General features: G+C 36.3%; 1 pseudogene; it reads left to right on the top strand.

The window, feature by feature from the left end:
* The first annotated feature begins 16,454 nt into the window (after positions 1-16,454).
* LOC131279648 (U2 spliceosomal RNA) lies at positions 16,455-16,619 on the top strand (annotated as a pseudogene).
* Positions 16,620-17,371: the final 752 nt, after the last annotated feature.

The raw sequence follows: 17,371 nt of genomic DNA, 5'->3' as shown, positions 1-17,371 counted from the left end.
TGCATTGGCTTACTAGAGTATTTTTTCTGGGTGCAGTTTTTCTCTCTAGTTTAGGGCTTCCTATCATTCCTCCTTTGCTGGTTATTCAGTAGGAGCCAAGCATGTAGTTGGTTCTGTAAGCTGTGGAGCCTCAAGATGCCCTCATTGCACCAGGGACCAGTGAAGCTTCTTCCAACTTTCTTCTTTGCCAGGGGTTGGGCCAGAGGCACAATTATGTGAAATAATCCACGTGCAGGCCTAGACTGTAGTTGCCCAGAGAGACTGATGATGGTTCACATCGCTTTTTCCCCTAAGTGGGGCAGGGATGGAGCTGCAGGTGTGGGCAACAATCTATGCAGTGCATGTCCTAAGATGACTGCAGTTGCCCTGGTAGACTTTTGATTTTCAGTTGATGCCAGCCAAAATTCCCTTTAGTTACCTGTATAAGCTGGTGCAGGGCTCCTCAGTGTCCTCCCTGCCAGAGGCAGGGCTGAAGCCTAGGCAGGCTACAGGCTGATCTGCATGAAAGAAACTATCAGCCTGGCTTCCCCTCAGGCTGGGGGCAGAGTCAGAATGGCGGCCACTGGCCTCTTTCTGACTTGGACTGGTTCTCATCCCAGCTATTCCCAGGGTTATCTCTTAGCCAGCCAAGTCTCCCAATCCGTAGCTGAAATCACCAGCCAACCATCTCCCCCTCCCCTGTTTCTGGGAAATGGAACTTTCAATTCCCATCCCAGAGCAGCTCCTTGCACTGCCAGAGTAGGACAATCACTGGCCTTCACAGCTTGGTCAGTAGTTTCTCGGAGAGGCTGATGCAGGTCCCTGCAGCTTCCTCCCTGCTGGAGGTGGCACTGGGACCTAGGCTAGAGCTGCAATATGATCTGGATGGAAAGAAGCCGGTCCCCACAGCACTGGGATTTTCAGTCCGCCCCGCTTCTCCTCCTGCCAGGCGCGGAGTTAAGATGGCAGCTCCTGGCCTCTTTCTGACTTGGACAGACTCAAACTTTAGCTGTTCTCAGCATTATACTGTAATCTGCTGAGTTTCTTCATCATAGCTGAAATTGGTGCCCAATCATCTGTTTTGGGCAAGTGGAGCTTTCAATTCCAGCCACACAACAGCTCCTGAGGTGGCTCGTGCTTCCAGTGGAGGATGGGCAACAGCCTCCGTGGCATGGAGCTCTCTACTTACGAGTCTTCTCGTCAGACGGGCAGTCTCCTTCTTCCACTCCGCCAAGGACATTGCAGGAAGTTCTTCTGGCCTAGTGGAGCCCCCAAACAGGTGCTTCAGCTAGCTCCAGAGAGCTCTGGGTGTTTGCTAACTGCCCTGTAGCAGGAGCTGACTCTAGGAGCTCCTTACTTTGCTGCCATCTTGCTGGTTCCCTCAATCTTTTTATTATAGCTAGCGGTTAATGCTTTTGCTTTTCTTTCTTGAAACTTTTTACATACTTAGCTTCTTTGGAACTTTTCTCCCTTTTCATTATGGCCTCCCTTACTGATTCTTATTCTCCTTTTAATTTCTCTCATTGTGAGAAGCCACCACAGTTCAATCCTCACCTCTCTTTGCACTTATTTTTCAATACATTCTTATTCACTTTATCCAATACTATTGTTTACTTAAACTATATTTTCAATTCCTGTGCCTCTCAGCTCCAGATCTCTATTTCTAACCTATGTAGGGCTTTAACTCCTGGATAATACTGAATATTTCCAGTTAGCTTTCCATATACTGTTGCTTCAAATAGAACAAACCTTAAGTTGAATTTCCCCTCTTTCTATTAAAAGCAACTTCTGTCTTCTTTATTTCTATATGATTGCAGGCATTGAATCATGCCCCCCACAAAAGACCTGTGTTGTAAACCAATTTAGGAACTTTTAATATGTAATCAGGTAAAGTGAAGCCAAAATAAATGAGGATGGGCCTTTATCCAATCTACCTGAAGTCCTTATAAGTGAAGGAGATTGGACATAGAACTAGGGACCAGCAAGGAGACAGATCACCATGTGACAGAGGATTGCTGGAAAGCTATCACCAGAATGCTTAATACCTTGATTTTTGACTTCTGACCTCCAAAACTATGAGATAATAAATTCCTGTTTGTTTGTTTTGTTCAAGTCAACCCATTGTGTGTATTTTTCATAGCAGCCCTGGCAAATTAAGAAAGTGGTTCCATCTTTCCCTAGGTAAAGCAAACTCTAAATATTGAGATGATATTTTATTTTTTAACTCTGCTTCCAATCCTCTTACCATTTAGCTACATCTGGAAGTTTTCTAGTGGATATTAATGGTTTTCACTAGTATTTACAGTTCTCTTCACAAAGAAAGTAGTGTTCTAACTCTTTACTCCTTTTGTAGTTAGATATGAGCTCATAACTTACTTTGGCTTGTGCAATATGAGCAGAAATGTCATTTCAGTCAAAAGCATGTAAAAAAGCATGTAAAAAAGCATGTAAAAGCTAGTGTGCAAGCCTCCATCATTTTTTAGCTTTTAAAAGTAGTCTCCTGGTATGATTTATTTATATGTACCTTATGATAAGGGAAGGTAGGACTTATCATTTCCACTGAACTAGCAAGAGATTTTATATGAAGGCTGGGGTCATATGATGAGTTTGTGACATGGTTGTAACTAGATCTAGGTTTTCTGACACCCAGTCCTTTGTTCATATATGTGGTAGACTGATGGCAAAATGACCCTTGTCTGATCCATACCCTTTCCAGGGTAACTTTGCAGCACCTCTTGCTCATAGCTTGAAAAAGTGGAGAGTATTTTCCAACCTCTTAAATCTAGACCGGTCTTGTGACTTGCTAGGCTTATAATGAGTGGCAGAATTGATGATGAACCAGATCTAAACCTAGGCCTCAAGGGAGCTTTTGTGTTTTCCCTCTCTCTTTCTTGTCCTGATCCTCAGCGGCCATCAGAACAAATCCAGGCCAGCCCATGGGGAATGAGAGACCACGTGGAGCAGAATGAGGCCCTAAGAATGTGAGTAAGTCTAGCTGAGATATGCTGAACCTGGCCCAGAGCAGCAGAACTTCCGCACACTAACCCAAAACATGAGAAAAAAAGAAATGATTGTCTTTTTAAGCCACTAAATTTTGATTGCTATGTAGCCACCTCTTGTATCTTGCATTCGCCTGTTATTGAAACTGGATAACTAAAGGACTCACTTTCCCATTGTGAACCAGATAGGACCATTAAGATTTATATGGAAGTCAGTGGGTGGAACTTGGGGAAAAGGCTTTTGTAAGGAGCAGATTCCACTCACATTCATCCTATAATCTTTCTCCCACTTACTTTCTTCTTACCTGGACCATCCCTATGATAGCATCCTACTAATGACTGAGGCAACAAATGTGGACAGAGATCTACACATTACAAATGATGCAGTGGAAAAAATGCAGAGATTGACATAAAACCCAAGATTTCTTCTTCTGATGGTATTATCCGTTCTTCATACATGTGCTGGATGATCTAGCCCTGGACATTTTGCTGAGCAATACAAATCTACCCTGTAATCATTAAAGGCAATTAGGTTTCTTTGCAGAGCACATTCCTAACAGATATAGACTTGAAGGCTTTTCTGAAATCCAGCTTTGGTACAGACTCAGAATAACAATTTTTGTCATATCCTGTTTTTTTGAGGTCCAAATGAGAAGGACACCTATTCCACTGTGTCCTGAAATGTTAGGATCTCATTTAACCCCTAACAGCCCTTTACATATAGTTCTTCATTTAATTTCCTGCTACCATACAGCTGAATTAAAATACTTTTTAAAAAATAAAGAGATCAGAATGAGAAAAGATCATAGTGAGAAATGCTGTTGTAGGGAACAGATGCAAATGTAGTCTGAATACATTTCCTATTTCAAATTAACAGACTAATTCTCTTCCAATTTTGAAGTACTAAATCTTTAAAGTTTCTCCATTTCTTTTACCCCAAATTCCACATCAAGGATAACATACCTTTCATCTGCCAAACATAATGCAAGGTCATATTTTGCTAATGAATAGCAAATTGACTGGAATTATACTTGTTTATTCCTCTAAGAGAGCAAAATAAAAATAAAGGCAAGCTCTGCCTTATTTAAGTAACAATGATATAATTATTCATAGATTGAAAAAATCACCTGCTAGGCAATTTGTCAAAGTAAAGTGTGACATTGAGTTAGAGAAAATATTCTACTAATACGAATTACGGATGACAAGAGCTTAAGAGAAATACGAAACAATTTGTTTTGGTTGCAGAAAAGTGTCTTCATCTATTGCACCCTAATGTCTGTTGTGAATGTGGCTGATAATGTTATCAGAAGTGCAAGACTGAAGTGTTGATTTTCTCTTAGGTCTACATCGCCATTTTGCTCTGCATTATATTTTAGGACTCTGAAGGGAAGTAAAGTATAACCATCGTTATAAACCTCTTTCTACATAATAAGCCCATGCTGAAAGTTTATCATCAGATATGTGTATGTTGGATGGGATTTAATTGGATAGATTTTTCAGAGGTCTCTGTTCCTTCCTCAAGGTTATGAACAAATGATACATCTGTAACATGGATATATAGATGTTTGCAGAGAAGATTCCTTTCTAAAACATGTGAAATACCGACAACTACGAACATAGAGCATAAAATTCTTTTTAATAATTCTGCTAAGCACTTCAGTAATAAGATGGTTTTAAGTAAAATAAAGAATGAGTCCAACACCATTTTCAAAGTCCTGGTAATATAAAAGGGAGGAACCTTCCACAGCTTGAGTAATTGTAATAAAATGATTTGTCTCAAAATGCTGGTGATGGATCTCAAAATGAGTCATTCCATTGTCTCCAAAAGGTTGTTATTTTTCATTCTAACTGCTTTCTGTTCTAATTGAGGACAGAGGATCCCATTTAGACTTTTGCCTTCATTTGTTACCCATTATCCACAGGTTGAAGCTCTGGCAGATGGGAAATTCATGACTGATTCTGGAGACAATTCTCAGGTTAAGTTCCTCAAGGGAAAGAAAAGGAATGGATGAGTCCAGGAGGCTTTTAAGAGGAATGATATGTTCCCAAACTGCTGGAGGTGATGCCAGCACCTTGCAGATAGAACTTGATAGATTAAAGAAAGACAATTACAGCACTCCACAGGGATGATAATGAAGGCAAGAACAAGGTTACTAATATTCTTATGAATGTGGGCTCACCTGCTGTCTGAGTAAGGGGATTAAAGACAACAGATGTTGAATTTAAGAAAGTTATGCTAATGACATTCAGGGAAATAAGACGATTGTGTTTATTATAAGAATGTTTCTTCCGCTATAAGCCAAATAACATATATTTGAAGTAGAAGAGACATTTTTTTTAAAGTACAATGACTATAACTGTAGTTTCCTCTCTTTTGAATTATTAATTTCTTACATTTCTCCTGGGGATAAAATTAAAGAGGAACTAGAGACTGGAATCGGAAAACAAAAATAAAGGAAAGTGAAATGTTTTATGTGATTGAGCAGACTGTTTTGAAAAATTACCTTTGAGCAAGATAAAAGGAACTGAGATAAAAGTATATGGGGTCCTTGAAACTGCCCTCTGGGTGTATTGGGGTCAGGAAGTAGGGTCAAATATGGGGGTGGGGGGCGCTGCTATAGTCGGATCAGAGTGTTCTGATAGCAGAGAGGCCACAGCTTGAGAGTCAGGCTTCCTGGTCTCAGGTGGTGTTTCTAACACTTACTAGTGAGACTCGGAGCTATTTCCTTAGCCTCTTGATGCCTTCATTTCTTCATCTGTCAAAATGAGAACTCTAAACATTGCTATTTAGAAAAGTCAAGGAAAGAATTAATTGAAATATTGGATATAAAGCACTTAGCATGATTTCTAGTAAAAGCTCCTGAAATGTTATTATTATAGTGATGTGTTTGCTGTGACACAGTAACCACAAATAGCTAAGCCTTTATTTAACTAGTCAGCTGTTATTCTTTCTACCTGGGAAATGGGCTTTTGATTAGCTTGAATTTCTCTCACACTTTAATAAAATGCAAATTGCAAACTGTTTTGTTGTTGGAATGGCACTGGTTACACACAAAAAATATTTTAAAGCCCAAATGATATCCATCCATTAATTGGTCCTAGGTCTGTCCTTTACAACAATACACTACATTTTGCTTCACCTCCACTTTCTATTATTTCCTATGTTTAAAATAGTCCCTCTTTTAGTCAAAATAAGCAAATTTCTTTAACCAACCTTCTAGATTTGTACTTCCAGTACAGTAGCTGTTAAGTGACAGAAATGTAGCTGGTTTGATTAACATGCTGTAGTAAAAAAACAAAACAAAACACTAGATTTCAGACATAGTAGAAAAAAAGAACGCAAAATTCTCAATAATTTTTTTAATATTGATTACATGCTGAAATGATAATATTTTGATATCTATTCTGTTAAATTAAAATATTATTAAATTTCATTCACTTGTTTCATTTTACTTATAATGTGACTACTAGAAAATTTGCAGTTGCATATGTGGATTGCATCTGTGATTTGCATGTTTTTATTGTAGAGCACTGCACTAGCTAGAACAATTGTGTAACTGAAGTGATTGAAGGATGAGTTAATCCGAAGAAGAAATAATAGAACAATGAATAGGCTACACTTTTGGAGCAAATGCTCCAAATAGATAGCTGCTGCAATTTCCTATTTGGCACATCCTCTAAATTGTATATTCTTAAATATATATTTTCATGGACTAATGCAAAACACACATAAAATTAGGGTTATCTGGTCCTAAGTGAAGCCTCTTTTTGCAGTTCCTCTCCCTTTTACCTACTTCCATGGGAAAGTGAGATTCTGTCTGTCTGCTGTTATAGTTGCTAAAAAGCTAAAAACTTGGAAAATTTCTCCTTATGCTGAAAAAGTCTTTTTGAAGATTAAACATCAGCTGAAATTTTTTCACCTAAAAGCCTTAATTTGCTATGCTTAAAATTGTAGATAAATTAAAATAACAGAAAAAATGACTATTTTTTCTTTAGTCTCAGAAGATAAACTGGCTATTTCAAAGAAGAAAATATCTCAATGCCTAGAGAGATTTAAACAATCATGTTAGTTCTCTTCTAAACATTGCTCTACTATATAGCTGAAAAGTATTTCAGGGAAATTAAATGGAGGAAAGCCACCATATAGCACTGTTAAATGCATTTACTTTAAACTGGTTTAGTCCTGACTTTTATAAACTGCACATGGTCAATATTTCATAAATTATGTTTCCAGTGTAGTTCCCTAAAGTGTAACAGTGTCTTCAGCTTAGCATCTATATTTACCTGACTTTATTGTGGATCTCTAAAATTTCTTCAGCCCAAACTTCCTAAATAACTATATTATGTTTGTGCTTCTCAAAAGCATACACAAGCACATTTTTTCATATTATTTGAAGTATTTTATCCAGAATATCTTGAAAGAAATTTCTTGGTTTATCTTTCAATCAAAGAACATTAATTTATCAATAATACACAAATACTAATCTACAAATTTCACAGATGAAATAGCTAATTTCAAAAGTATACCAGGCAAGATAGCCAAAAATTCTGCAGGTAGCGTATTTGTTCCTGGTTGAAAACAATTGGCCTAGATTTTGCTGTGGTGGGAATCAATTCCTCAAATCTCAAGGACCTAACACAACAAAAGTATATTTCCCATTTCCAGTTCAACTCCTCAAATCTCAAGGACTTAACACAACAAAAGTATATTTCCCATTTCCAAGCTATGATGAGTGCAGGAAGGCTTGGCTCATTGTATTCTCACTGGGATCAGTGCTGAAGGAAGCTCTGCCTCTTTACATGCTTCCACGGTTACTATGGCAAGAATAGGGACATGGAGGATATATCTCTGGTCATTGCTTAAAACTCTGCCCAGAAGTAACTTTCTGTTCTCGTTTTCTTGATCAAAATAATACTTGACCATTCCTAGTGTCAAAAGGGCAGGCAGGTCAAATGTTCCCAAGTCCCAGGAAGAGATGAAGCAGAATATTTGTGAATGGCCCTACTGAACCTTTGCAAGATGTTTAGGAAGGAGTATGAGACAGAAGTGAAGTCTGAAGAGGGCATAGAAAAATAAGGTTTGTTTAGAAAAAGCAACTACGAGGGAGAAAGGGTGATTCCAGGAAGAGGAAACATTGTGACCAGCAATATTTCTTGAGGGGAGAGCAGTGACCAGTTTATGGATAATGGCTTCTTGCACCCTTTCCTTTAAAAAACAATGTGGGAGGGGGAGAGATGGGCTATATGAGGATTCCTTATATTTTTCATGTAACATTTATATAACCTAATGCTTCTTTGAAAATAAAATAAATTACAATAAAAAAAGGTGTTTAAATATTTGGGTGTTGGGCTCCTGGCCCAAATCCTATCTATGATTTTTTTCAGGCCTGACCGTAGGCGATTATAAAGGCTCTGTTTGACAAGCCTCACAGGGGAAAAGGTGCCCTCCCCACCGAGGCTTGGTGCACAGTAGTTCATACAGTCTTTGAAGGGAATTGTAGTCAAGGGCTCAGCCACTGCCCATTCCCCTCCGTGGCCATACTGATACCAAGCAAATGAGGGTTTCTTCTTCCCGACATACTCTAAAATCTGATTTCTGAGACACTGGAGTTTCAAGGAGGGAAAGAGTTTGTTTGTACAGACAAAGGAAGTCACTTGCCTTAGATGCCTCCCCAATTTGCATAAATTCTAATATCTTATCAGAATACTAATAAATAATTGGCGCGATGTTGGCACAAGCTCTTTCATTAATAAACATTAAAGGGCTGAACAGGATTGGGGTGTGTACCAAACTGGACTGAGTCACAAAGTTAGAATCTGTATCAGAGATTTAGGCATCTGAAAATAAAGGCCGGCTACAAGGTGTTTCATATAGTATCAGACTGAGGAAGGTGGAGTGATCACCATTTCAATAGAAATGTTGCTATACAAAGGTAAGATCCATCTGGAATAACTATAAGAGCAGGTACAAATGGCCATAAATAAGGGATCTGCCAGCAATAATCATTACAATGGCAGGTTTTTAGTCAGAAATGACCATATACAAAGAGTGAAGTCAGTCTAGCTAGTTCCTGTAATTTCATATATCAACCTTTAACTATTTTATAAATTATTATAAGTTAAAAGGCATCTATATAATGATTTAGTAATGATAATTTTTTAAATTCTTAACCCTCAGTTACAATAATCTTACCCATATCCCTATTCCTAACCCAAGGCCTTCCTAAGGTGACTCTGCTGAGGAAGGGGAGAACTTGAAGAACGTCGTTCTCCAGCCTGACTCAGTACTCAGGACTTTTCCACTCCCAGTCCATGCCCCCTTACCCTTCAAGCCCCCAGGTCCATCAGGCAGATACATTTTGTTTAACACTTTCTCGGCAGTAAGATAGAGCCACACGTCTGCACAGAGCCATTTGATCTCACACAGGGGCGCCATTCTTTGAGGAGAAACAGAAAGTGGGGAGCTAACATTTCCCTCTGGGTTAACCTCCTGCTTATACCATTGTGGTGGGTGATTAAAGGCTTTACTGTTATTTCCATTTTGGTTTGATTGTTGTTTTAACTGGCTACGTGCAATACCAGACAGCTTAGCCTGGCTTTTGACATAATGATTCCAAGAAGCTATGAGAAGGAAGGTGAGCACTCCAGAGTGCTTGATCCATAGGAGTTTGAATATCTATATCTTTTAAAATCTACTTAGATTTGCACTGTTAAGTAAAATAAAATGCATTGGCATTGCTGGAAAAAGTATCCTTTCTGAGAAGGACTTTTCCAGAGGACAAAAGCATTTGACCTGTAGGGTTTTTCTGAGAACATACCCTAAAGGGTCTCTATAAACAACACCTGGTAAATAAAATTAGTTTCTGTCAGAGAGAATTTATCAGAATGGACAAGCATACCATGCTAAACAATGCACACCTGCTGCCACTTTGTGAGCACTCCCTTACATAAAATAGAAACTTAATGCCAGTCAATCAGAACATTTCCCCACTTGCTTCCACAGTTGTCCTATATGAGTTTCATCTTTCCACCCCCTCAGGAGAGCTCCCTTTTACTTTCTGAATGGAATGCTTCCTGATTCATGAATCTTTCAAAAAGCTGTGAGATTCTAAATTACATGAAGAGTTTTTCTTTTATCAGTAAATATCCCCCCAAGAGTGGAATAAAAGTTAGAACTGACTTATTATTTAATATTTACTAAGCAACAGTTGTGAGTGAAGTGCTTTCCATGGCACATTTAGTTAAAAATCTTCATAATCTATTTCATTAACATTGTTGACATCTCATTTGTTTTTTTAACATATGAAGAAACTGAAAACTAATTTGATACAGTCAGAGAGCTAGTATGTTAAATACTGGGTCTCAAATCTAGATCTGTCTAATTCCAAAATATATGTCCTAAACAATTATACTTTATGGCCCAATGAATGTAAATTGCATTCTACTTCACATGGCATCAATTCTAATAAGTGCCTTTTTCTTCCACTGTAATATCTCTCAAATCTAGAACCATCTTATAATCAATGCTGTGTCATAGTTTAATTGGCTGCTTTTTTTTCTTGCCCCATTGGTAAATAAAATAATGCTATATTTTATAATCAATATCAACTTAGAGTCAATAAATCCTTTGGGACAGACTATCATCCATTAAGGAAGAGGCAAAACCCTTGTCTCTGCAGAAGCCCTTAGCATCTAATGTGAAACTTTAGGGCAAGACTTCCAGGCAAAGTGCTTGTTGTTAACTCAAAGGGCTGTTAATCAACGTCTGCTATCAGATAGTTCTGTCCCTTAGGGAAGTCCTTGTTCCCCTGCTTTGCAGATTTATCTTCTTCTGTTATCCAGTCCCTTTAAATGTAGAGACCATCCTATCCCCACTCCTCACCCCAAAAATACAGACTTTAACAAAGAGGAAATACCCAAGAGGAGGGGTGAAACAGAAGAATGAAAGGTTAGAGGCCCAGATTTAAATGTCTCAAACTTACTTGAAAAGATATTTTTGGTAAAATGGGATTTGGATCAGAGGATTATTTGCTTTTTGTTTGGGCCACTCAGCATCCATATTTTTCTTCCTTTAGTAACACTGCTCAGAATTAATTTTGGGTTCACTGTTTGTTTCCCACTGTAACAACTTCTGGCCACAGTAATTGGCCAAAGCCATTCAAAGTCATGCATTTAGAATTAACTTGGGGCTTTGCTTAAGAAATTGGAAAATATTTGAACAAATGAACATGTAAAATTTAGAGGTGCTGAGGTTGTCTTGCTACTTGCCTGAGAAGGGAGATATCTCAAAAGGCACAGAGATAAGAGCTGGAGAAGGAGGAACTAAGTTCTGGGGAAGTTAGTTTGATCTATCATAAATCACATCTGATGTTAGTACTTTCTCTGGATTTTTCAGGTGTATGAATAAATTCTTTTTTCCCATAAGCTATTTTGGGTTGCTTTTTTTCTGTCACTAGCAATGGAAGGTATCCTAAGTGATACAACTGCTATCGATTTTATTATAAAAATGGTTTCCAGTGCACAAGTAGAAACTATGCCAAGAAATACAAAAGAAAATTAAATAGCTCCAAACCACAAAAACTATTGAGAGCAAATGATGCTATGCATATAAGATAGGGAAATTGTCTTAAGTCAAAAATCTTTAGTAATTTTTTTCTCAAAACCAATTTTCACATTTTCAGATTTAGAAGAAAACTGTCACTTGTTAGTTCAAACCAAGAAGAAAAAATTAATTGACCATGACTGTGTGCCTATATTCAAAAGGAAAGAAGTGCCTGGGTAATTACCAGAGAATTCTGAATATAAAATTGGATTCATGGCTTTATATATTTTGTTTTTAAAGATAAACTTTCAAATAAGAGATATAGAAATAGCACATCTTGTTTTTATAAATATGATTTTATTTGATATCAAAGTAAAAATAATTAGAATGCAGTTAAGCAATAATTATACACATTTCCTGGAAACCTTATGGAAATGAGTACGTGAATATGGGGTAGAGAAGGTAGTAGAACGAGAGAGAGAGAGAGAGAATTAGTTGCAACCAGGAGTGGAGATTTTAAATCGATCGGCAGCAGAACTTTGGAGGGTCATTATAATAACAGAGTCAACACTGAAGATGCTTTCTTCCTCCATTATCAGTCTCTCTGTCATTCTCTTCAAATCCCTTAAAACCATGGTAGGCCACATCCATATCTCCTTTCTGTATTTCTTGGTCCCTTCAATCAAGTTGTAATGAGGTTTATGATGACCTTCATGATGTCAAAGTTTCTACCTTTTACATAATTGCCTATTGCTTATTTTATTCTGTGGCATTAATCATTCCTTTGGGCATTACGAGTTTTGTACAACTTGACTTTAAAACCCTGCATGATGGTTCTCTGTGGTAGGTATAGCTTCTCATATGCACAACCTACCTCAGTATTAGAAATCAAAACTGTTGGTCATCACAAAGTAAATGGCAGAAAAGGTCACCATAGCATAAAAACACACTTTGTAGAACATGTCCCCATCAGAATTGTGTGGTAAACTGCTCATTGGCTGAGTCTGTCAGTGCTATATAGCAACTTGACAGAAAATTTACAGCACCATCTGCCATACTAGTTCTAGCCCTTGTTGGATGAAAGGAGATGCTGGTCCTCAAAACTTGCAGAAGGTATGTAATAGATACACACCCACATACAAATATTTTAGGCAATTATAGAAAATATCATCATAGTGAATCAGAGTTGTGCATTAAATGCAATATGTATATATTTGAAAAACAACAATCTAAGTTTTAAAAATGTAGCTTAGTTAGCCAAGATACTTTGATCATAGTTTTTCAGTTTAGTCACATTCCTGCATAAAGAATGATTTGTGTGAATTGTGTATCTATATTTACTCAGGAAGGGATATACTTCTAAAGGGATTGTGTATATCAAGAGCAGATTTTATATCAGCTCATTGAGGTTTTGCCCTTATTCATTTGGAGTGCAAGCCCATCTTAACAGATTTTCTCTGACAGGTATTTTGTGGGTACTGAGTTTCATAACTGCTCAGGAAAGCATATATATTAAATAAAAAATTCTACCATATCGTTCTACAGAAGATACACTGCAAAAATAATGTCTAAAATTTGAAGTATTGCTTTTATGAATTGCTTACAACTTCTCTGGATATGTGTGCATCCTTTAAAATGATGATCTTGTGTAATCTTAATAAAGCTCTGCAAGCTTGGATATCATTGTTCAAATTATAGAGATGATACAATTGAGTCTCCAAGAAGATAGGTTTATGGTAGCAAATTATATCCTCAAGGAAGTCTGTCTTCAAAACCTACCATTCTTCCAACTCTACCACGGGCTGATTAACATCCATTTTGTGGTTTTCCTTCTCAAGGTTCTCAAAGATGTTAGGAAAGAAAGTTGTTTAACCTTGACAAAAAGGAAGGAACTTGAAGAAAAAAAAAGTGTTATTCTTTTACAATAAGATTCTAATATCCACTTCCTTTTAGCCCCAAGGACGGATGATCTGTACTAAGTTATTACACACCCTAGCAATTCTAATATGTCCACTTCTACCTCAGTAGAAACACATGAGTTGCTCAATTCCATTTGTAATTACATCTGGGAAAAGGGATTATAGAGACAGATATACTCAGCTCTTTTATTCCCATGAGTCTAACATGAAATTAATCACTGGACCAGTCTTTCCCTTCCTCCAGTATTATCGATCAATGCGAATCCTTTGCTAAGTCTGGCTCATACCAGTCCAAACAAAGGAGTAGTTAAGAGAACAAACTGAAAGTGTTCACTTCACAAAACAATTTGGTCTCTTAATGCTAAGACTACCAGTAATAATTGTAAGTTCTTGGTTATAGTTATCCAGCAATTACTATACCATTCAATCATTTTTGCATTTTAACTAAAATTGTGCTCACAATCCAGTAATTCAGAAGCGTTAATTTTTAGATATATGCAATCCCGGTCACCAGCTTTCTACGACCCAACAGATTGTTTTCACATATTAAAAGGAGTCTGGACAGGTTGCTGCTTTGACAAATATGACTGAGAATAACACTTAAGACATTAATGCAACCAGTTGCTTACCTCACATTAAATTTGATAAGGTATTAAATGTAGCTGAAATATTTCACATTTTGATGAAATAGATACTATACATGCTCTTAGTTATTTTGTGTAAATAGGTGATAGCAAAATGAAATGATTTATGTTGCTTTTCATAAAATGTCTAAAAAGTTTCATTTCCCTCTTGTCACCATTCTCAAGAGCATGGTGTTTGTGATGTATGTTTCTCAGAATACCAGTTTTGTTCAATGTTATTTTTAAAAATACATGGAAAGATGTACTGATAAATATATATTTGGAAAATTATTAGTCCAAGATAGTTAAAGGTTTTCTTTGAGTCTTGTAGGCAAATAGTTAGAATTCTTCAATAGAAGATCAGAAGTAAATTTCAACAAATTTTATTTAACTGAAGAGTTTGTTTTCTCAGAGGATTTGGGAAGCACTCTTCAGGAATATAGCTGAGCCTCTACACTACGTTGTCACTACACTCTTTAACATGAAAATATCTTGATGATGATCAAATATAAAATATTCTGAATAGAAATCAATCTTAGCCAAACATGCTAAACAGGTGCATTAGACATAGGCTTATTAACTACTTTTATCTTCATATAATATTAATGTTAACAGATAATCCAATTTACCACTAACAAATACAACTAACTATTTAATGCCTACAATGTTCCAGATAACATGACTGAGATTTGTTTCAATGTTATGTTCTTTACCAAATTACAAAAGTAATACATATTCATTGGGAAAATTTTTGAAAATTATGGATAAAAAGAAAAGTAAAAACAAAAAAAAATCTTTTGTAATCGAGTCATTTATTCTTATGTAATCTTCAAATAACTTTTTATTCAAAGGTGTCAGGCAAGTCAAGAATCCTATAAACACATGGCATTTATCTTCAGGGTTAAATATTAATCTTTGATTTATGTCCTCAGAGACACTCAGCCAAAAGGGATGTGCAGTACATAGACCAATCAACAAGGCAGTGCTAACAAGGTCAGACAATCTGCATTTTGTCTAATATTTCAAAGTTAAGGTAATATGATGCAAATTTGTAATATTCAAAGATTACTGTGAATGATTTAAATGGGATAATGTTTTTGAAAGAACTCTGAACATTTTGCATAAAATTCTCTACAGATCACATTCCCATAGACAGAGAATCAAAACTGTAGATGAAAAGTAGAGTCTTTTTTTCCTGCTCTAGCTTTGTTAATTTTCATTTTAAAGTGATGTTTAGGACATCTGAAGTGTTCTCTAGCCAAAGTCTCAATTACTTTATCTCCAAGGAGTTTTATTTTCAACGCTTCTCTGAACAGTGTTGACAATTACTCCATTAACCCAATCCTAAATAAGAGAACAATTTTGTACTTAAATGATTATCTGTAAAGAGTTGTTTCTTCCCCTTTAACTATGCATAGTGAAGAGGGGTTAAGATGTTCTTTCCTTGGCTTTAATTATATTTTACCTTAATGGTCTCAAAGTTCCTTGATGGATATTTTTGTCAAGTTGTTCCCATTTTAAAAGCTTTGAGTTTTAGAAGCAAATGATGTACAATTTGTTTCTTTTCTTCTGAAGTTCCCTTCATATGTTGGGGTCATAAACCCATTTTTACTATATTAAACATAAAGGGCCAATTGGAACAAACTATTCGCAGGTAATTCTTTCACAACCATTAAGACTTAACTTCTGTCAGGTATTCTATAGATTATTCATTCTGATTAGTATCATTTTTGTGCAGACTTTGACATATTCCAAGGTTCAAAAGTTTTTAGGCAGCGTCATGAAATCGTTACCAACATTGGATCTCCTTTAACAACAAAAACAACAAAAACTAAAACTGGTTCAAAGTAAGATGTAACTTTCCACATTTATGTGTCTCCCTGCTATCATGTCAATAAAAGAAACAATTCCCAGATTTCAGCAGTATCAGACCATCTTCTCAGTTGAATGTGTTAGGGAAAAGTTAGACCCTAAAGCAGCAAGTGGTACAACTTCTAGAGTTTTCAGATTCATGGATGGTTTTCCATGCCTTGAATCAGGCATATAAAAGAGTTCCTTTAGCATGTTGTCACCATTTGGAAAAGTCACACAAATTATAGTTTAGAATGGATGATGATTTCTTTAATAATTTCATAACTTTTCTGGTTTTAAGGATATTTAGTTGAGTCTATTGCATTAACATCAACTATTAGTTGTTTCAAACCCAGTTAACAAGTCCAAAGGGAATACTCACAAATCTGCTAATTTGTTAAGATGTCTACATCAAATTCACAACATAAATAGCAGCAACCTGGACAGTGTAATCAACTTTAGCTGTTTCTGTACTCAGGCATCTTTCATAAAAGACAATACCTATTGGTTTCCCATCTTCATTGCAATCTATCAGTGGTGAATCACTTCTTGGCCTTTTGGCTAAGATCAAGTGTAGTATCTATCAATGGTAAGTCAAAACTCAGTCACAGTGTTTATTTTTTCCAGGATCTAGTCATATGTGAAGTATCCACTTCCCTGCTCAGCAGCCTCTGTTCCAAAATTTTAGAAGTATATTGTTATTTTCTCCACATTTCTAAATGAAATTGTAGCAGGCTTTTCATAGTCTACCTGTTTAGTCACTTTAAAATGGAACTGTGTTTTTGCTTTCACACTTTTGCATGGAGGTTAGTGCTGGTTTTTTTGAATTCTGTATCTATTGATAAATTTTTTGAAAAAAGCAGAAACGTTCTTCAATGTTTATAACATATAAATGCTCCTTGTGTCTTTTAATATAGACAATTAAACCCTATGTATTTTACTTGACAAGATGCTTTGACATTTACTCAATTGAAACTTCACCTTAGAAACAGCTCTTGACTTTCAGCTATATTCCCCCTGCCTCTTTCCTACTTCAAGTAATAAAATATTTGGATAGTTACTAAATTACATATTGATTTAGGTTATGAGACATTGATCTATTTTACCTATATTTCCAAAAGTGCCATTTTGCTTTCAGAAATCTTATGTTGCCCTTGATTAAATTTATCACCTTCTCTGATGCTTATCATCCAATTTTGTATCTATTACAATTCCTAGAAGATGGTGGTATAAAGATGTGCTGTTGTGTTTCAATATATTCTTATAAGGTATTCTGTTGTTCCTTTACTTGTCAATTTCTGTTTTAATTTCTTAAAATCACCTAACAAGGCAAATGCAGTAGTAATTAGTCCAGATTGGTTAGCTCCCACTGTAAACACATACTGATATGATTCACTGTAAACACATACTGATATGCATCTTCGGAATCACTTGGACTCTAGGGATAGCTGAAATTAT

The sequence above is a fragment of the Dasypus novemcinctus genome, chromosome 8, assembly GCF_030445035.2.
Source record: "Dasypus novemcinctus isolate mDasNov1 chromosome 8, mDasNov1.1.hap2, whole genome shotgun sequence".
NCBI classification, from domain to species: Eukaryota; Metazoa; Chordata; class Mammalia; order Cingulata; family Dasypodidae; genus Dasypus; species Dasypus novemcinctus.
The sequence above is the reverse complement of the archived record's forward strand: the minus strand, read 5'-3'. Positions and strand labels throughout refer to the sequence as shown.